This window comes from Amblyomma americanum, chromosome 6 (assembly GCF_052857255.1).
Source record: "Amblyomma americanum isolate KBUSLIRL-KWMA chromosome 6, ASM5285725v1, whole genome shotgun sequence".
NCBI classification, from domain to species: Eukaryota; Metazoa; Arthropoda; class Arachnida; order Ixodida; family Ixodidae; genus Amblyomma; species Amblyomma americanum.
In genome coordinates this window covers 25,752,623-25,771,018 of record NC_135502.1, presented here as the reverse complement: position 1 = coordinate 25,771,018, position 18,396 = coordinate 25,752,623, and the positions used below count along the sequence as shown (strand labels likewise).

Genomic DNA, 18,396 nt, shown 5'->3' with positions numbered 1-18,396 from the left:
ACTAAATCTCAAGTGCAACCTTTTCTGTACTACGCACAATCTGTGTAGTTGAATGTAAAACGGTCTGCACACTGTGTGTTTAGTGGCAATTATTCACATTATACTTCAAGATTTCTTCATTGCTGCACACGTTTTGTCAAATGGTGCCAAGCTTCCAAGCTATTAAATTTAATTGCATTGTAGCACATGAAATCAGCAGGGGCCCAACCATCAACAATAAAAGTAGTGCCATGAGAATATTCACATGTAGATAAACTTACCTTTGTGGCCTGTTTCTTGTCCTAGAGCAATTTCAGTGCATTATCTCTTTGAGGGAAAGCACGAAGGCGGCTCCTGCTGACTTGCTGACAAGTCCTGTCATTTCCTGCAGCCTGAAAGAGAAGGAAAAATCAGGAAACACTGCCCCGTATAAATAAGACCTGATATCTAACTCAGATTAGATATAACCAATGATATATTGACATTAATAATAACGAGTATCATCCTCATAATATAACCAAAATATTGCCGACTGTACAAATGCCTCCCATTTACTTCCATTTACTCAGTCCAGTGCCAACTGCTGCCACTTAGTCCTCGCAGCTTTGCAAATAAAACTGCCCGCCTGACGTTGCTGCACTGCGTCACATTATTCCTACTCTTTAAATCTACTCGGCTTTCCCCAGTTTATTTTATGTTATGATATTTGTGTTATGCAGGGTGTTTAACGTAACGCCACACAAAGTATAAAAATAAGTGGAAAACGGCAGCTAGATTAAACCAACGACACACTGTTTGTCGTCATGTAGTTCTAATTACCTAAGATGAATTATGCAAAATTTTAAACATTAATTTTTGGTCCAAATGCGCCTTGTTAGTTGCAGAGGGGGTTAAGAAACAACGATTCAGTTTTTCTACTATTCTGCCGCCTCTGTCGTGCTTTTTCCCGATATTGAAAAGAAGCTTGACGATATTTAAAGCAAGCTTGAAGAATGAGTGCTCTCAAGCGAAAAAATATCGCAGCGCCCTCAAACGCGTTTTGAAGAGACGAAACGCGTGCGCTGGCCGTGACCAAGTGAAAGGGCTTCGCTGATTTGGAAGGGCTTTAAAATGATGCCAATAAAGAAAACAGTGTGCTCTGAACTACGCGACTGCGCTTCTTTCCCTTTATTTTTTTTTGCCTGTGTGATTGCTCAATAAAGGCTCCATTTGAATTGACTGTCGGTAGCCTTCCTATCGCTTATCGCAGATCACGGCGCGCACTTTCCATATCCCGGGAAAATGTGCTGACGCACAATCAATATTTCAAACCTATGCTGACAGCCACGTCAGCCGCTCACTTCTAGACAGTGAGCGCGCACACTTCGTTCATTTGAAGGACGTTTTGCAGCGGTAAATTAATTTAGCGCAAGAGCGCAGTCACGTTGTTTTTTTACACATTTCGCGGGCTTTATTTTATGCGGAAAAAAAGAGCTGCGTATTAGATATGTTGGCAAAGAGAATTTGATTGGTGTTTTCTTAACCCTTAACGAAACTTGCTTGACTTAGAAGTCAAAGTTAAAAAAAGTCCATAATTATTCTCAGCTAATTAAAGAATTATGCTGAATTTAGAAGATATTCTAAAGAGCGCTACGCGGCGGGAAACATTATGTGCCGCTGGTTTCACCCAGCTGGTTTCACAGCTTTTTTTAATATCTTTGGTTCAAGTTACGTGAAACACAGTGAACAGTTGACTGAATACTTGATACTGCAGTGAGATACGGCACTGCAACCAGTTGGTTTCAAGGCAATCAACAAAGACATAAATAAGAAACAAGCGCGAAGATAGCCAGAGATAGTGATTGGTTTAAATAGCTATTTCAGTTCAAGGCATTTGGCCCCAAAGTGTACGCCGATGCAGGCCTCAGACTACCGACGTCCCGCCATTGAGGTATCAGAATGTTACGCTCTCTTCAAATTAGCTGTAATTTTACTGGTGTAATTGTTAACGAGGTGAGCTTCAATCAACATGCATTCTGAGCGCACTGTTGCCGAGACCTCAGAATATTCACAGCGGGAGCCAAGGTTTTGCACTTTCTTTGACTCGTATCGAAGACGTGTCGCAGTAGTAACAAGCTATGCTACGTGCCTTCTTGTGAAATATGTTAGCCTCTTTGAGTATATATGTAACGAAGCAGCGCATCGATTACCACGTGGCTGCCCCCCTCCCCCTTCCTTTTTTTTCTCAGGTGTGCACATTATATTCAAGGATTTCTCGTGTAGTGTCACAACAGCATGCAGGATTCTAAACTTACCCATGGCGCTCCTTCCAGCTTATTTTCTGATGTGGCATTGCCACGGTCACATATTTAGACACGCCAGAGCACAAGAATAGCGTATTATTTTAATGAACGCTGAGGTGGTCAGAGATAGACGGTAACAAGCGACTCAAGGAACACTAAACCTTACAGGAGAGAAGGCTCACAAACGCTGAGAAATGTGCACATCGAGTGTAACGCACCTCTTCTAGGAGTGGGGGATGATCCAGCCCATATCAGGGCTGGCGAGAACCATGCCACTGTTTCGAGAAGACTCTGAATAATAAGCCTTTGAGTTTGGATACGTCTAGCCATGCGACGAATAAATGAGTGTATGAAACACAATATTTATTTTTTGACAATTGCGCCAGTACTCGTGACGCAGCAGCTCTGGAGAGCTCTTTGGTAACATAATCATCTGCCTCTTATTACTACAGTGGACCACAAGCTGAAAATCGATTAATCGGCTGAGTTGTTGCCACGTAAGCCACAACGTTTGCTCTTTGGAAATTATTTTTATTTCTGTTTTCACTTTTAATTGGTAATAATTAGAAATCAATTAACGTACTTCATTTTGATGGAAAAATTTCATTTGATTAGTACACTGTGATTAAATTTTACTTGAATGGGACACTTTTTTTTCCGGTGCAACTTTTTACACGGCAATAAAAAACGAACCCCTAGCTCAATGAAGAGCTATTAGATAACTTTCCATAAATGTTTCACGGTACGTTCTTTGCAACACAGCTGCAGCTGTTGAACACACTGTTATCTGTGAGATAGATACCCGAAGAATAACGCCAGCTATATCCAAACAACGCTTGTGCAAGACAAAACATCCTCCGGCACAGAGAATGGCAAATGAGTGACGCGTATAGCAGCCGTGAAACGTTAACGATTAGAAGCGGCGTATAGAGGGCGTTGAAAATGATTCAATACAGATTTTTCTTTTAAAGGCGGGCTGTGCGGGCTGTGGAAGCTGGTTATACGGCATGGCGGACATTATTTACGTAACAGAGTGCGGCGAAATAACGAGCAGTTAACTAACATAAACTGATAAGGTTTTTATTGTTGGTTTTATAACACAAGATTTATTGAGAATTTGAAGGACTTCAACTCAGAATGAAAAATCAGCCTATAAAATTCCTTAATCAGCATCGTGCCTCGAAATATGGAGCGTAAAAAATGCACGTTTGGCGGCTTATTAAATTGACCTTCCCGCGTTAAATGTTGATAAAATGGCATCGCTGCTTGTGGTATCGTCACGGGAATTATGTCAAAATCATATACGTCCTAAAATATATAAACTGTGTCTAGATTAGATCCAAGGAACGCTGGTTTTAACAATATGAAACATGGGAAAGCCAACTGCAAGCGATCTGAAAGTTTTTTTTTTTTTAACGTTTGATATGTTGAAGCATGATTCTAAATCTCAAATTTCATAAACTGAGCTCACTTTTGGTTTTGACGGCCTTGTGTAATAAAATTGAAAAAGAAAAGTCAACAATTTAATTTTATTTTGTTATTAATCTTTTCATAGCACTCTGTAAAATGAATATTGTATGCCTTCGCGAAAAATCAAACTGCAGACGTCGCACTGAAGTATCTTCACCGATATTTTAAAGAAAAATCTGTATTTAATAATTTGGAACACCCTGGCACACGGCAGACCGAGGTGTTACGTGAGGAGGCAAGCGGTGTGGTAGGGAGAGGAAAAGCTCACGGCACCATGCTATTGGAGCAAAGTGACGCGATGTTTGATAAATCAAGCCACTTCTTGAAGCTTGCGCAAGTTCTGCGTAGAGTGGCCAGCTTAACGCATCTGGCAAATTGCAGGGAGAGAGGTCTTACTGCACAGTGTCCTCGCCTTGCGGGGTGCCCGCTCTGCGCGATCAATTATTCTCAGGGAAATCCAGACTGCTTAGGCTTGCGACCCGTTTGCTCTCCGCAGGAAGTGAAGGTGGAGGTTTGACAACCTCCGTCTTCAAAAAAACAAAACCAAAAACGAGTTAGGGGAGGTAACCTCTCCACTGCGCCTCGAATGAAGATCAGAAAAGGGTGGAACGGGAAGAGTGGGAGAAAAAACAAGGGCTAACACACGGTGCGGTTTAGGGTGTGCTAGGAAGCGGTATGCGGCAAAGGGACCGTCGAAGTTGAGTTTGTAATCGCACCAATTTCGAAACCACTACGAAATGTGAACCAGCCGCCGCCAGCCAGTGGTCACTATGCGGACTAGAATCCCGGAAATGGGCTTTGCAGTGGCCTATTTGTGGTGATCTGAAAAACTTTTCTTTCTTCACCGTAGCCATGCTTTGAGCGTCGCGGAGGAGTTCGCTGGAATTCTGCACGTAGGATAACATTATTCTAATTTCCGAGTTTCGGACAAATTAGGGCACCGGATTTTAATATTCTAACCATAAGACAGCTTTGGCGACTGAGTCACTTTTGTCATGACGGCGTTCAGGTCAGTGGTGTCGCAGCATAGCAAACGTCTGCCCACGCTGCAAACTACCACTGCCTGCATCGTGTTCTTCTAATACAAAATGAGATGAAGGTACCCCTCATGTAAAGCCCTCACCCAAGGCTCCTTGTGGTATCTGTAATAAATAAATAAATAAATAAATAAATAAATAAATAAATAAATAAATAAATAAATAAATAAATAAATAAAAATGAACGATTTGGTTACCGGGAATGCGTCGCGTTGGCGGAGCAATAATAATAATAATAATAATAATAATAATAATAATAATAATAATAATAATAATAATAATAATAATAATAATAATAATAATAATAATAATAATAATAATAATAATAATAATAATAATAATAATAATAATAATAATAATAATAATAATATTAATAATAATAATAATAATAATAATAATAATAATAATAATTGGTTTTGGGGGAAAGGATATGGCGCAGTATCTGTCTCATATATCGTTGGACACCTGAACCGCGCCGTACGGGAAGGGATAAGGGAGGGAGTGAAAGAAGAAAGTAAGAAATAGGTGCCGTAGCGGAGGGCTCCGGAATAATTTCGACCACCTGGGGATCTTTAACGTGCACTGACATCGCACAGCACACGGGCGCCTTAACTTAGTTAAGCTTTAAGGAATTAGAGCTGAATTACGCTTTCAGCCTCTCGGCGGGGAAGGCATGGCGAGCTGCGGATACATTATCTTCTTCTCGTCCACCAAAGTGCGGGACGCATAAAAATACGCAAGACGCCGCATAATGCATTTGACGCTCGTCAGCAGGTTCAGGTGTACCATCTAAAAAATGATTAATGCGGCATGTGCTATTTCTTAACCTAAAATATTTTAAAAACCAGTGCGAGCAAAAAAAAAAAGGAAAGCTTGAGGGGAAAACCGTACATACTTGGGACCGATAAGTGCGACTCTTTTAACATGAGAGAAACAGGCGATAACGACATGCGATTTTTGTTCTCTAAAAAAATATATTTTCCTGCTCTCTCTGGGTATGAAGGCGTTTTTCGGGCAGAAGAAGAAGAATTTATTGCCGAGCGAGTCTCATTTAAAAATTGAATGCCACTCGATTCAGATGTGTGACGCTCTCTTCTCCAGAAAGGATTCCGTGATTATCTTTTCTAAGTAAACAGCGGTATAGCCTATATCCACCGTTATCCACGCGTCGAAAACTAAGTGGTTGCGCCGCAGGTTACTTCAGACATCAGCCGGGCGCGACACCGGTATCTAATTTTATCTCATTTTCCAGCTTTAAATAGCTCTGTTTTAGTGAAAGCAGCGTCTTTGTCGTTACAATTCCTGCGGTAATTCATCGGTGAGGCCAACTTTGATTTGTGTTTAGTGCACATTCAATATGTGCAAATGGAATTTATTTATCTCACTTCATCTCCAGTGAACTCGCTAACCTGTGTTTTTCCCTCTTAATACTCGTTTCTCAGTCCCTTATTTGCGGTCTAAATGGTTCATATCTGTTTTTTTTTGTGTGTAGGAATTTACTACCGTCTCACTGGGATCTATGTAGCAAAGCCCGCAGTGAAAAGCGCATTAATTGTCGCTGATACGTCCGTCGCGAGCTTGTTACATTTAGAAAGACACTGTGCTAGTCTAATATCGTTGATTTTTCGTAATTGTTTCTATGGTTGGAGCAATACTTCATTTTCCAGCACTGCTCCATAGCCGAGATTTGATCGCAGATTTTTCCGCCATAAATTTGTTAAACACAAATGCGCTATCCAATTTTGTTCGCCTCTAGTATATCTCGTAGTGGTTAGGCGTTCCAAAAGAACGGAAAAAAAGATGGAATTTAAATTTTTGCGTGAGTCATTCACCATTATTTATTACATAAAACTATTTTGACAGCGAATGTAACACCGCGAAATACTTTCAAAACACAACATTGAATTGAACAACGTAGTCTCCTGGTGAATAGGTAAAAGGTTTGCACCTGATTTTGACCCATATCAATTTGTTGTATTATTTCGCTAGATGTGAGGTGAACAACAATGGATAATGAATGGAAGTAATACGATATGACATCAGGAGGAAACAAGTGCATGAATCTGCATGCTTGTTACATTAGTGTGGCTAAAACGTAATTTTCCACGATTTATCGCAGAAATTAAGCACAGCACTGCAAAAGGTGTTCTAACAAAAGCGTGGTAAATCAAAACATCAAACCCACCTTCCTCGTTTATGCCTGCACGCAATGGTTATCGTATTAGTACTACTGCTGGAAAAAACGCATAATGATCTGCTATACTCTAAGCGCTGTGGCAGAGCTCACTGAGCACATTTTTGCCTCTTAAGCTGAGTTAAAGGTCTGTTCCCAATTCTATAGCAAAAAACACCATTAATTTTTGCAGCTGCGTACTGAACATTCCAAAATGTGCGCAAGTCTGGCCATAAGAACCTCTGTGGTGATATTTCTACACAAGTGCCCACCTATGCAGCACACACATATTCTGTCCACGCATACAAAAAGACAGCCAGCGTATGCCACTTGCAATCTCAGGCGGTAGATAAAAGATCCGCAAAGCCCAACCGGACTCAGAAAGGGCCGGAAAACGAAAACTTCGGTCTCATCTGAGCACAGGGCTGTTCAAAGACTTTGAAGATACCCGCATCGGTCGCAGCTTTGTCCACGTCAAATAGAGCCTTGTTCGCGGCCATGGCAGATATACCGCAGCTATTTTCGGCGTGATATTAAAGCTCAATGTTGCACGCCGCTCGCGAGAAGGCGCATGCTGCAAGCATGCAAATATTGAATCCAGTCTTCCAGAAAAACCACTCGTTCAATTTGAAGCTGCATAACTCGGCAGCCAAAAAACACTGCATGAAACTCCGCTCCCACAGAACACGTTGCATGCGAGTTTTGTCAGCTCTGGCAAATATTGATAGACAACCCACAACTAACCAATCTCGATTTGAACGTAGCTGCCATGCAATGAGCGCACATATGCATGCCGTCTTTGCTATGACGTCATAATTTGAGCATTTCGTTGGAAAGCATGCTGGCGACGTTTGCGTAAGTTAACCCCACCGCGTTTTTGCCTGTCATCAAAGAGGTAGCAGCAATGATTGCTGCTGAGGATTTGAGCAATGCAGTGCAAGCACTGAATTATAAAAAGGACTAGTTGCTGACATATAATTTTAAGATAAAGGAGCGACCCCTTTCTCTAAACATATCTTCTTTCAACAACAAGGATGACGTCCAAGGTAACCACGAGCTGTTATCCCCTGCTTTTCTTGCTATTGTAACGGCGAACTTCTCATTTCTCCACCGTCGCTAGACGAAATATAGTTAGTAGAGTTCAAATAACTTTCGAGTTGCGGGCTGCGAAACTCTGCACACTTAGCCGCGCCTTTAGTATTTTTTTTTACTTTTAAGCGTTATAGCAATAGAGGTGAACGACCTAAGCCTGCATACCTCAAATAAGAACAAATTCAAGCAACGAAGCCAATTGTGGGACTGTCTAAAAACCAGCCTCATACCTGCGACTTGTGCCATTTAAGGTTACTTTGCACATTGCGGAGCAACAATGTTTCAGGTCGAAGAGGTGTTTCAATCCATTAAGATGCCGGCATGTTTAATTAACCAGACAACATGCATCGTGAGGGTTGTGTACAAAGATGAGGCTATTACAAAACTCTCTTGTGCGGGGTATTTTTCTTGTAAAGATGCCACCTGCCATTCGTAATTCAAAGCGATAGCATGTAGGGTCCCGTTCCGTTGACATGCTGGCGCTCTTCTGGTGCGTGTCACGAAACTCAGGATTAGTTGAGAGAGACGGCATGGCACAACCACATGGCCTTGCTCGGGTAATTCAAACACCCCACAGCGATCACGATTACACACAGTTCCTCATCGGTCTGCGGGGTCACGAGGGCATTCCATCACCATTACGTAGTGCCTCTGAAGAAAGAAAAGCAATTGCGCTGAAAAGGAGCACGGTCGAACCGGAGGCTGGAACCACTGCACTTTGGGCCGTGAGCCGGCCGCACTAACCCTCGGCCGCTGAGGATAATTCGTTCGACTTTGTTGAAAAGGGCCTTGCATGTGTTGTGTGAATAAAAATAAAATACAGAGCAATAATAAAAATAAAGTACAGAACAATGTTCGTGTCCGCGAAGTGATCTGCAAAGGGGAACCCAGGAAAGTGAAGCGGCCCATCAACGCGATCGCGTCATGGAATTCAGGCGGAGCAGAAGCGTCCTCCGAATTTTCGTTGCGCGCAGTATCGTCCGCATTTCTTTTCTTGATAGGTGCTTTCCGTCTCGATCATATCTCGTCATCTCATGACATTATTTCGTTTCTTTTAATTCGACCAACTCCTTTTGGCACTACCTTCTCTACTCGGATTTCGATAAGACTGACTGTTTATATTGAAGCGCCGCAGGCGGCTTACATTTGAGCGCACTCAGCTCCGTACTGACCACAAATCACGCGTCCGCCTGCCACCCAGGAGTAATGCCGGTGTCTGTGATAAACTTTTATCTTATGAAAACTACCTCAGAAGTTTGGAAAACTTATTTCAGTCTCTTTAATAGATTCAAGAAAAGTGGTCCTCTTCGTACTCCTTTTACAGGTCGCTCGTTTACCTTGAATCTATCAAGTTGGCAAAGAGATGATAAAAAGTGGATAATAAAGGGCTGCGCTGTCAAGCTCGCTTCGGTTCTTTGTTGCTGAAACTGGATTTTTCTGAGCCTCAAAATACAGGAAAACAATACCGTCTACATGCTGGTATAACGTCTATTATACCGGCTGGAGAAACTACAAATGTTGTCGTCGATTTGGCTAACCTTTATAGTTTCTGAGGTCTTCATAACTAATAAAAAAATGAAGGTTTTGTGCTTAGTAAACTTTCTTAACCGGAAACATGATGCCCGAAACACGCCAGACCACGCATAAAGACCCTTGAAACAAACGCATTTGTTTTGTTGTATGGCTTAAGGGCTCTGAGCCCAGCTTCTCTAATGCAGAAATGCACCTTGCTTTATTAATATCAATGAATCAATGGAAAGGAAATAACTATTGCAGAGTATTTCACGACATCGCTCCTCTGCTGCCCTTCTTCAGCTTTATCACATTTCGGTGGCTCATCTTCTGTGTCATATCAGGAAACTGCCACCCAGAAAGATATAAGGCAGTCTCCTTGCAGACCGTCTGTGTAATTTGGTGGGGACCATTAACATGCATTACCTTGCATATTCTTTCCGGCTCAAGAACCGTGTCATTTATATTTGTGTCTTTTTACTGTCGTTCGTAACCCAATCAGCCAATATTTTTGAAAGGCACCCTTTCATTTGCCAGGGCTGAGAGCGCTGCTGAATCAGTATATTATGATTAACCGTACTCCAGGCAAAAAGGGGCTGAACGATTTTATTTTGAGGAAAGCAAAAAAACAAGAGGAAACTTTGTCCGGTCACGTCTCAATGGCGGGTGCTTCTTTCGCAGCGGTTGACAGCTACCAATAGCAGCGAAAAGAAAAAAAAAATATGTAGGTAGAAGCTGAAACCTGTCCGTCCTTTAGCCTGAAGCCGCCAGATCGATAAGACAACCTGACTCTTTTTTGTACGTTCAGTAGTAGTGTTAGCAGGACAGGGGAACCGAACCGCACGGTGAACTTTGTATTATTATTTCTTGTGCTACATGTCTAGATACCGCAAAGCGAAACTTTTTTTTCTTTTTTTTAGGGAGCAGGTTACAAACGAAGAAGGTGTTTTAGGTGCCATGTCAAGAATTGTTTAAAAAGGAAGGGGTGGCAGTTCTGAACAGCCGAATATGTCTTCCTTGCAGCATCCCAATTTGGATTTATTGTGCATCTCTCTTCGTAAGCATTTTGTTCTCAAATTTTTAGCAATATTTTGTACTTGCAGTGGTTTTTCTCCTGAGGCGCACTGACGCGTGATATCGAGGTAACATGCCCTCGAAGTGACTGTTTTCATGCGTGTTATGGAGACAGCAAATCTGGCGTTTGTAATTATAAGCTTTTTGGTATGATATGGTTTATGGGGGTTTAACGTCTCAAAGAGACTCAGGCTATTAGGAACGGCGTAGTGAAGGGCTCCGGGAATTTCGACCACCTGGGGTTCCTTAACGTGAACCGACATCGCACAGTACATGGGCCTCTAGAATTTCGCCTCCATCGCAATTCGACCGTTAAGGCAGGGATCGAACCCGCGTCTTTCGGGTCAGCAGCCGAGTGCCATAACCACTGTGCCTCCGCGGCGGCTATAAGCTTTCTATATTTATTTAAGCTTCTTTTAACGCGAAATTGAAGCTTTGATTTATATTTTTATATTTCGCCTAAATCGCCTTAGGGCTACCTGGGGCTGGGATTGAATTCTCGAACCGTGCATGGAACCAGACGACCTAAACTACTTCGGTCAATTTGCGAACCGGAATTTACAAAAAATAGCACCGCGATTGTATTTTTCCGTTTCCCTATATACATCAGGATCAGCCACATACAGAATCTTCTTAGAACTTGCCCTATGTAGAACTAGAAAACTCTTCAATGGTGTTCAGTGACGTAGAACGTTGTGAACACCACGCACAATAAAAACAAAATACCAGCTCTGGTTCTTTATTGGTGTTATTTTTTTATTGTGCGCTGTTTTTTCATAGTGAGTCTGAAAAAAAAAAGTCTGCGCACCAGCTAGTCGAAATGCTCAATAAAAGGCGACACAAATTGGCATACAGGCAAATGCCGCCCCGCTATATGGCGAAACTTGGAGAAATGTGGTAGTTAAATGGCTCGTGTATGTGCTTTCTCGGAGGCTACTACTATAATCGAGGGGAGATACGCTGTGATGCTACAGAAATTTAAGCTTAAAAAACAACCGAGTATTCACTTCCCGCTCACCGCCAGGAGCGAGCCAAACGCAACGGCTATTCAATCCCGAGTAACGAAAATAACATAACGCAAAATGTCCCATATCTGAGGGTCAACTTCGGATGGACTACGAAGAATAACAGGAAACAAAGAAAGAAACAGCCAAATTCCAAGAGTGGAATAAATTCACAGATGCATGCAAAATACCTTAGTCCCGAAAGCGAAAGGTCATTGGCAAAGACATAAGCAAGACAGCTCGCATTTAAAGAAGCTATGCAGTCCAGGCAATTGACAAAGCTTAAACCACTGCACTTGTGACTGGTCGCAAGCTCGCCGCGCAAATTGGCCTAGCAAGTTCGCCTCGCAATTTCGCCGCCCAAGTTGATACTGGGCTCCGATGCATTACACGAAATCTGGCTTATACGTCGCGGCGGTATTTTCGTAGGCTCCGGAATTGAACTGTGTCCGATGGGGCAGCCTCGCCTTGTAGCCTCATTACGAGCCCGGTCAAAGTGGCTGGAGCCGCGAGGCTAGGATGCCGGGTATAAAGACGACGCCATTAGCGAAAGCTCTCACGTCGCAGTACTGTGGCTAACCAGTCGAGACGTCCTCGCTGGAACTACTGGGCAGAGACGAGCGGAAGCCAGGTTGTTGTTTGCTTTGTGCATTATGTTAACAGAAAGCTCAGGAAGAGGACGGTCGCTTTCGCGCCGATGACATGTCAGTATCGCATTGCGCCCTTATTTTCCCGGTTCAGGAGTCTCTCTTCGAGGGGCAGATGCCAAAAAAAAGTAAAAAAGGTGCGGGAATGCCTGGCGCCTGTAGGCTCCCAGGTCGCGCATTCAGAGCTATCATGACGTGACCGCGCACCTCATACGCAACCCGATGAGCTCTCAACACGTGCACCACCGCCGCGACGAACTAATGCACCACCTGCCGGACATTTAGGGTATCTATATATTTGTAAGCAAGAATCAAATAAATCACATGACCTCGACAACCGTTCCGTGATCGTCGTCTCATCTCATCATTATCATAATAAATGCATTATACAGCTTAATTTGCCTGCTGAAGAACGATATGTCCCTTTTATTAGCGATCAGCATTGTACTGCTTTAGCCGCGGGATTCATATCTCAGAAATTTGATCTCATCCTAATATATATGTTATCCCATCACCTACCCGCAATCGTACCCGTTAATTTGATGAAACTTCTTCTGAAAACATTGCAAGAGCACAACTGACGAATGCAGCCATACAATGAAATCTATTATTTTCGCAAGAGAGCTTTCATTTGGTGGTTCCTGTGGGGCTTTTGAAGAGCATAAGCCTGTTGCTATTACAGAGCGATAACACGTTGACAGTTCGTATAGCTTCCGGCACACAGCCACCAGAGCAGGTCATGCATGAGGCGCCTGCTCAGCTGGGCTCTCCCTGCTGGGCTGGGCTCTTTTGTTCCTCCAAGCTGCGAGGTGCCATGATGCAACAATACGCGCGATCTTGAAGGGAGCAGCAGCAGTAAGCAATTTGTTGTGCTTTTTCGTACGGCAACAGTTTCGACAAGTGGAGAACCTACGAGTCGTTTGATATTAGACAGTTTTAGCGTAGCCAGACAACCGTACGGCAGATACGGTACCGCGTTGCCGTTGCTACCACTGCGAGGCTTGCCTAGCCACATGTGCTGTACGGTAGCAGTTGCCGTAGTTACCGTGTTTACCGTACGGTAAACTCTCTATTGGCTAGCATCTGTACATACGCGCCATTGTAAAGCGATAGCTTTAAATTCCCCTTTCACCAGAAAATCCGCTTCGGCGTCGGTGTTGTGAGCGAAAAATCATGGGCGTGGCTCTGGCAGGTGGTGCCCAGAGAACAACCTAGGAAGCAGGTGGGCCATCTAGGTCCCGTGACCTTGCGGCACCATCATCACCTGCTCACCGGAAAGTGATCAAAGTGCCCATCGTGGCAGGTGGCAGTTAAATTAATTATTGGTCGCCTGGGAAGATCAACCTGGGTGGCACAAGGCCTACCGCGGGGGCACTTGTTATCACAGGGCAGTGGAACAGCGATTAACTGCTGCGCCACTGCGCCAGGAGGGGTATGAGGACTTCCAGGGATCTATGAATGCAAAGTAGAAGATGACCTTCTGCATATATAGAAATTAGCCCATTACGCTATTGCGTCATACACCAAAGGCGGAGCTTAATTGTCTCCTTCCGTTTTTTTTTCGCTGTACATAGCTTCCTTACAGCGGTGCAACGCATTTTGTTAGAAAGCGCTCTCCTCAGAAACTTAACGACATCTAAATTTGGGACGAAGCACTATCTCTCAATGAGTATTGGGGCACGTTTGAAGTGCTGCATATTCGTGAAACTGGGTGCAAAAGACTTTAGCAAGCCGCATTTGAATAGCTAACATTAGCTAACTCATATGTCCGAATTCTGAGCCTCCGGGGCTCTTTTTCAAGTCCTTGAGAATATTAGCCACTAGACGTCGTAATTTCTTAGCTGTCCACGTGATCGCGTAAAGGAACCGCCTTCTTGCCCCCTAAACTATCTGCTTGTTCTTTGGCCTCTACCCAACACCGTACAACCGCTTTAGAAGAGAGCATAAAACGCTTCGACGCCGCTTGGGCATGTTCATATTGCCACAGTCCCAATCAATCCAGTGGCGCCATGCCGCGGCCGAACTGTTTTAGATGGGACTTGCCATGCCTTGCGCTCTCGAGGGGCTAGAGGTTTTCGCCTTCCTCGCACGAGCTCCCTGCTGTCTTGGACGCGTAGCACGTCTAATTAAACCGTGCTTTGAGTGCTTTGACCGTTTATCGGTGACATTTGGTGGAGGTGCTGGGTTACGGTCCATGTACGCTGACCTCGAGGACACTCTTGACGTCAGTTCTCAACGCGTGGCTACAACACCAGTCCACAAGGCGAGCCGCCGCCTGCGAGGCCTACAACCAGAGTTCGGCCAACTCGCAAGACCAGCAAGGGCCATGACGTCCGCTACGGCTAGCCATACAAGTCAGCATTCCGGGAATGCCCCGCCGTTTGTCCTTCACACACCTCGGTCGCCCCCATCATTCCACGGTGAGAGGTTTGAGGACGTCGAAGACTGGTTGGTCAGCTTTGACCGTGTGGCGGGCTCCAACGAGTGGGACGGCGAGCGCAAATTGCGGAACGTGTACTTTGCACGACAGGACTCGGCCAAGACGTGGTATGAGAACCACGAAGCTTCCTTCACTAACTGGGAGATCTTTCGCCGAGAGCTCTTAGCCACGTTCAACACCAGCGAACGAAAGGAGAAGGCTGAAATCGCCTTGCAATCGAGGTCGCAGCAGCCGAACGAGAGCGTCGCCATGTTCATCGAGGACATGACGCGACTCTTCAATCGCGCCGACCCTGCTATGCCCGAGGACAAGAAGGTACGCCACTTAATGCGCGGCGTCAAAGAGCAATTGTTTGCCGGACTGGTACGTGACCCGCCAAGAACGGTGGCCGACTTTGCCAAGGAGGCAACAAGCATAGAGCGTTCTCTGCATGAACGAGGCGCGCACTACGGCCGTCAGGCTAGTGTAGCAGCCGCTCACCACTGCACGTCCACGTCGTTACCCACTGAGGAGCTTCGAGAGCTTGTGAGGAGCCTGGTGCGCGAAGAACTCGAGAAACTTCGCTTCGAAGCTCCACAGGCAAGCGTCGCTGCCATACCGGACGTGGCCCGAGATGAAGTCCGGCGAGCTGTTCAGTCACCACCAGCTCGGCAGCCAGCGCCCTATGTGATGACGTACAGTCAAGCACTACAAAGTCGTCCTGGGCCAGTGAGTCAAGCATTTTCTCCCGTCACTCCTGTGCCTTCACTGCGGTGCCCAACTGCAGCTGTACCCGTCGTACCACAGGAGCCCCTGTCCACCATGAGCAAAGCGCGCGTTTGGCGTACGCCAAACAATAGGCCGCTCTGCTACCACTGTGGGGAGCCCAGCCACATCCTCCGCCACAGCCCCTACCGCAGAATGGGCTTAAGAGGTTTTTCACCTGACGCACCTCGACCACGCTACGGAGAACTGCCGCGGGACATCGAGCACTATCTGTCTGATAACGTGCAGCCAACGACCTCGCGGCGACGCCAGTCCCGTTCGCCATCCCCAAGGCGGTTTTCGTTGCCAAGCCGCCCGTCTTTTTCTAGCCAGTTCAGAGGCGCGTCCCCACATCGGGAAAACTGAAGACGGCGTCCCCCGGGGGTAGGGCCGCCGCTATTGGATCAAGTCAAGAGCCTCCACCCGACGATTCGCGGCTACGATCCGACCGACGACGACCTCACCCGACGACCTCAACTACAACGACGTGCTCCTACCGACTGGTGTCTGCCGAAATCCCAGTAATCGCTGATAATCGTGATGTGACCGCACTTGTGGACACCGGCGCTGACTTTTCTGTAATGAGCAGTCGGCTAGCTACGGCCCTCAGTAAGGTGCTGACCCCTTGGTCTGGATCCCAGATCCGCACCGCCGGTGGTCATGTGGTTACGCCAATTGGCGTCTGCACATCACGAATCCAGATCTGCGGTGCTACTTCCCCTGGTTGCTTTGCCGTGCTACCGGAGTGCTCCAAAGATCTGATACTTGGTTTGGATTTCTTTCGGGAGTACGGTGCTGTCATCAACCTTCAGGAGCTGGTCGTGTCATTTTCCACTCAACCCCCTGTTGACGGCGATCCTGAGCCACGCGGGACTAAGTTACGCGTCTTTGACGACCACGTATTTATCCCGTCAAGAGCTAGCATGTTTGTTACCGTAGATTGCGACATCACTGGTACTCGTGGCATCGCTGAAACCAACACGTCGCTGCTCCTTGGTCGGCAAGTCTGTGTTGCTCGCTGAATTGTCGAGATGAACAATGGCCGAACTGAGCTCTTGGTAACCAATTTTGGCTGTGAACCTCAGTGTTTGCCTGGCAGAACAGTTATTGCGTATTTCGAAGAACTCGGCGAATTCGCGGGACAGCACGCTTTGTCCGAAGCCTCGGCATCAGTGGAGGCACCGACCACTCCCATAAAAACTGACGTGAACCCGAACCTCCCGTCTAATCAGAAACGCTGCCTCGAAATCGTTATCCAGTCTTTCTGTGACTGCTTCGCCTCGACCTCTAAGGTTCAGCAGACACCGCTCACTAAGCACCGAATTATAGTCGACGCCAACCAGCGGCCGTTATGTCAGCCGCCTTACCGGATCTCTTCAAAGGAGCGTGATGCCATTCGCCGCCAAGTTCAAGAAATGCTCCAGGACGACGTGATACAGCCATCGACGAGCCCGTGGGCGTCGCCTGTTGTTCTAGTAGCAAAGAAAGATGGAACCCTACGGTTCTGCGTTGATTACCGACGTTTAAACAAAGTCACAAAAAAAGATGTTTATCCTCTGCCGCGCACTGATGACTCCCTGGATCGGCTGCGTCACGCCAAGTACTTCTCATCGCTAGATTTACGCAGCGGCTATTGGCAAATCGAGGTGCACGAACGCGACCGGGAGAAGACCGCCTTTATTACACCGGACGGTCTGTACGAATTCCGGGTGCTCCCTTTCGGCTTGTGCTCGGCTCCTGCAACCTTCCAGCGGATGATGGATACCGTTCTTGCCAATCTGAAATGGCAGTCCTGTCTCGTGTACTTGGATGACGTTGTCATCTTCTCTGATACGTTTGAAGAGCACCTGAGACGCCTGCGCGCTGTGTTCGAAGCAATTCGGTCGGCCAGACTTTCCCTGAAGCCCGACAAATGCCACTTCGCTTTCGAAGAGTTGAAGTTTTTGGGCCACATCGTGAGTGCTAAAGGGGTTAGCCCTGACCCCGTTAAGACAGCCGCCGTGGCTACTTTTCCTGTGCTCACCGATAAGCGAAGCGTGCACCGCTTTCTGGGTTCTGCGCCTATTATCGGCGTTTTGTGCAGAACTTCTCCCAGATCGCTGAGCCCCTCACCCGCCTCATGAGAGATTCCGAACCGTTCTTCTGGGGCCTGAAACAACAGGAGGCTTTTGAAGACCTCCGAACTCGTCTCCAAAGTACGCCCATCCTTGCACACTTCGACGAGTCAGCCGCCACTGAACTGCACACAGACGCCAGCAACATCGGCCTCGGTGCGGTCCTTGTGCAGTGGCAGGATGGTCTCGGACGCGTAATCGCATACGCGAGCCGCACCTTGTCACGATCTGAGGCAAACTATTCCACCACCGAAAAAGAATGCCTGGCCATGTGTGGGCGGTGACCAAATTTCGCCCGTACTTATATGGCCGTCCTTTCAGGGTCGTCAGTGACCACCACTCACTGTGTTGGCTGGCGAACCTAAAAAATCACTCGGGACGGCTTGCACGCTGGAGCCTTCGCCTTCAAGAGTTCGATGTCACCATCGTTTATAAGTCCGGTAGGAAGCACAGTGATGCCGACTGTCTGTCTCGTGCTCCCATCGAGTACAACCGAGCTGATCCCGAAGATGATTCTATTTTTCTCGGCGCCATCTCCACGTCCGTCCTCACTCAACACCAAAGGGACGGCAGTGAACTAGGGCCTCTCATTGAGTATCTTGAAGGAAGCGCTGCGTCACCCCCGCGATTCTTCTCACGTGGACTGTCGTCATTCTGTTTGCGCGATGGCGTTCTGTATAAGAAAAACTACAACCCGAAGGAAGCTGCCTATCTGCTCGTCGTACCTGCGGCCTTGCGCGACGAAGCTCTGCAGGCGTGCCATGATGACCCATATTCTGGTCACATGGGTTTTTCTCGCACTTTGGCGCGGATACGCCAAAAGTACTA

General features: G+C 46.1%; 1 protein-coding gene across 1 annotated transcript in view; it reads right to left on the bottom strand.

Annotated features, from left to right (window-relative positions):
* The window catches only part of LOC144136459 (thrombospondin type-1 domain-containing protein 7A-like), a 493,908-nt gene that overhangs the window by 334,535 nt on the left and 140,977 nt on the right, over positions 1 to 18,396 (bottom strand). Inside the window, exon 2 of the mRNA XM_077668802.1 lies at positions 261 to 364. The gene's annotated coding sequence lies outside the window, so the exon portion shown is untranslated. The remainder of the gene's footprint in view (positions 1 to 260; positions 365 to 18,396) is intronic.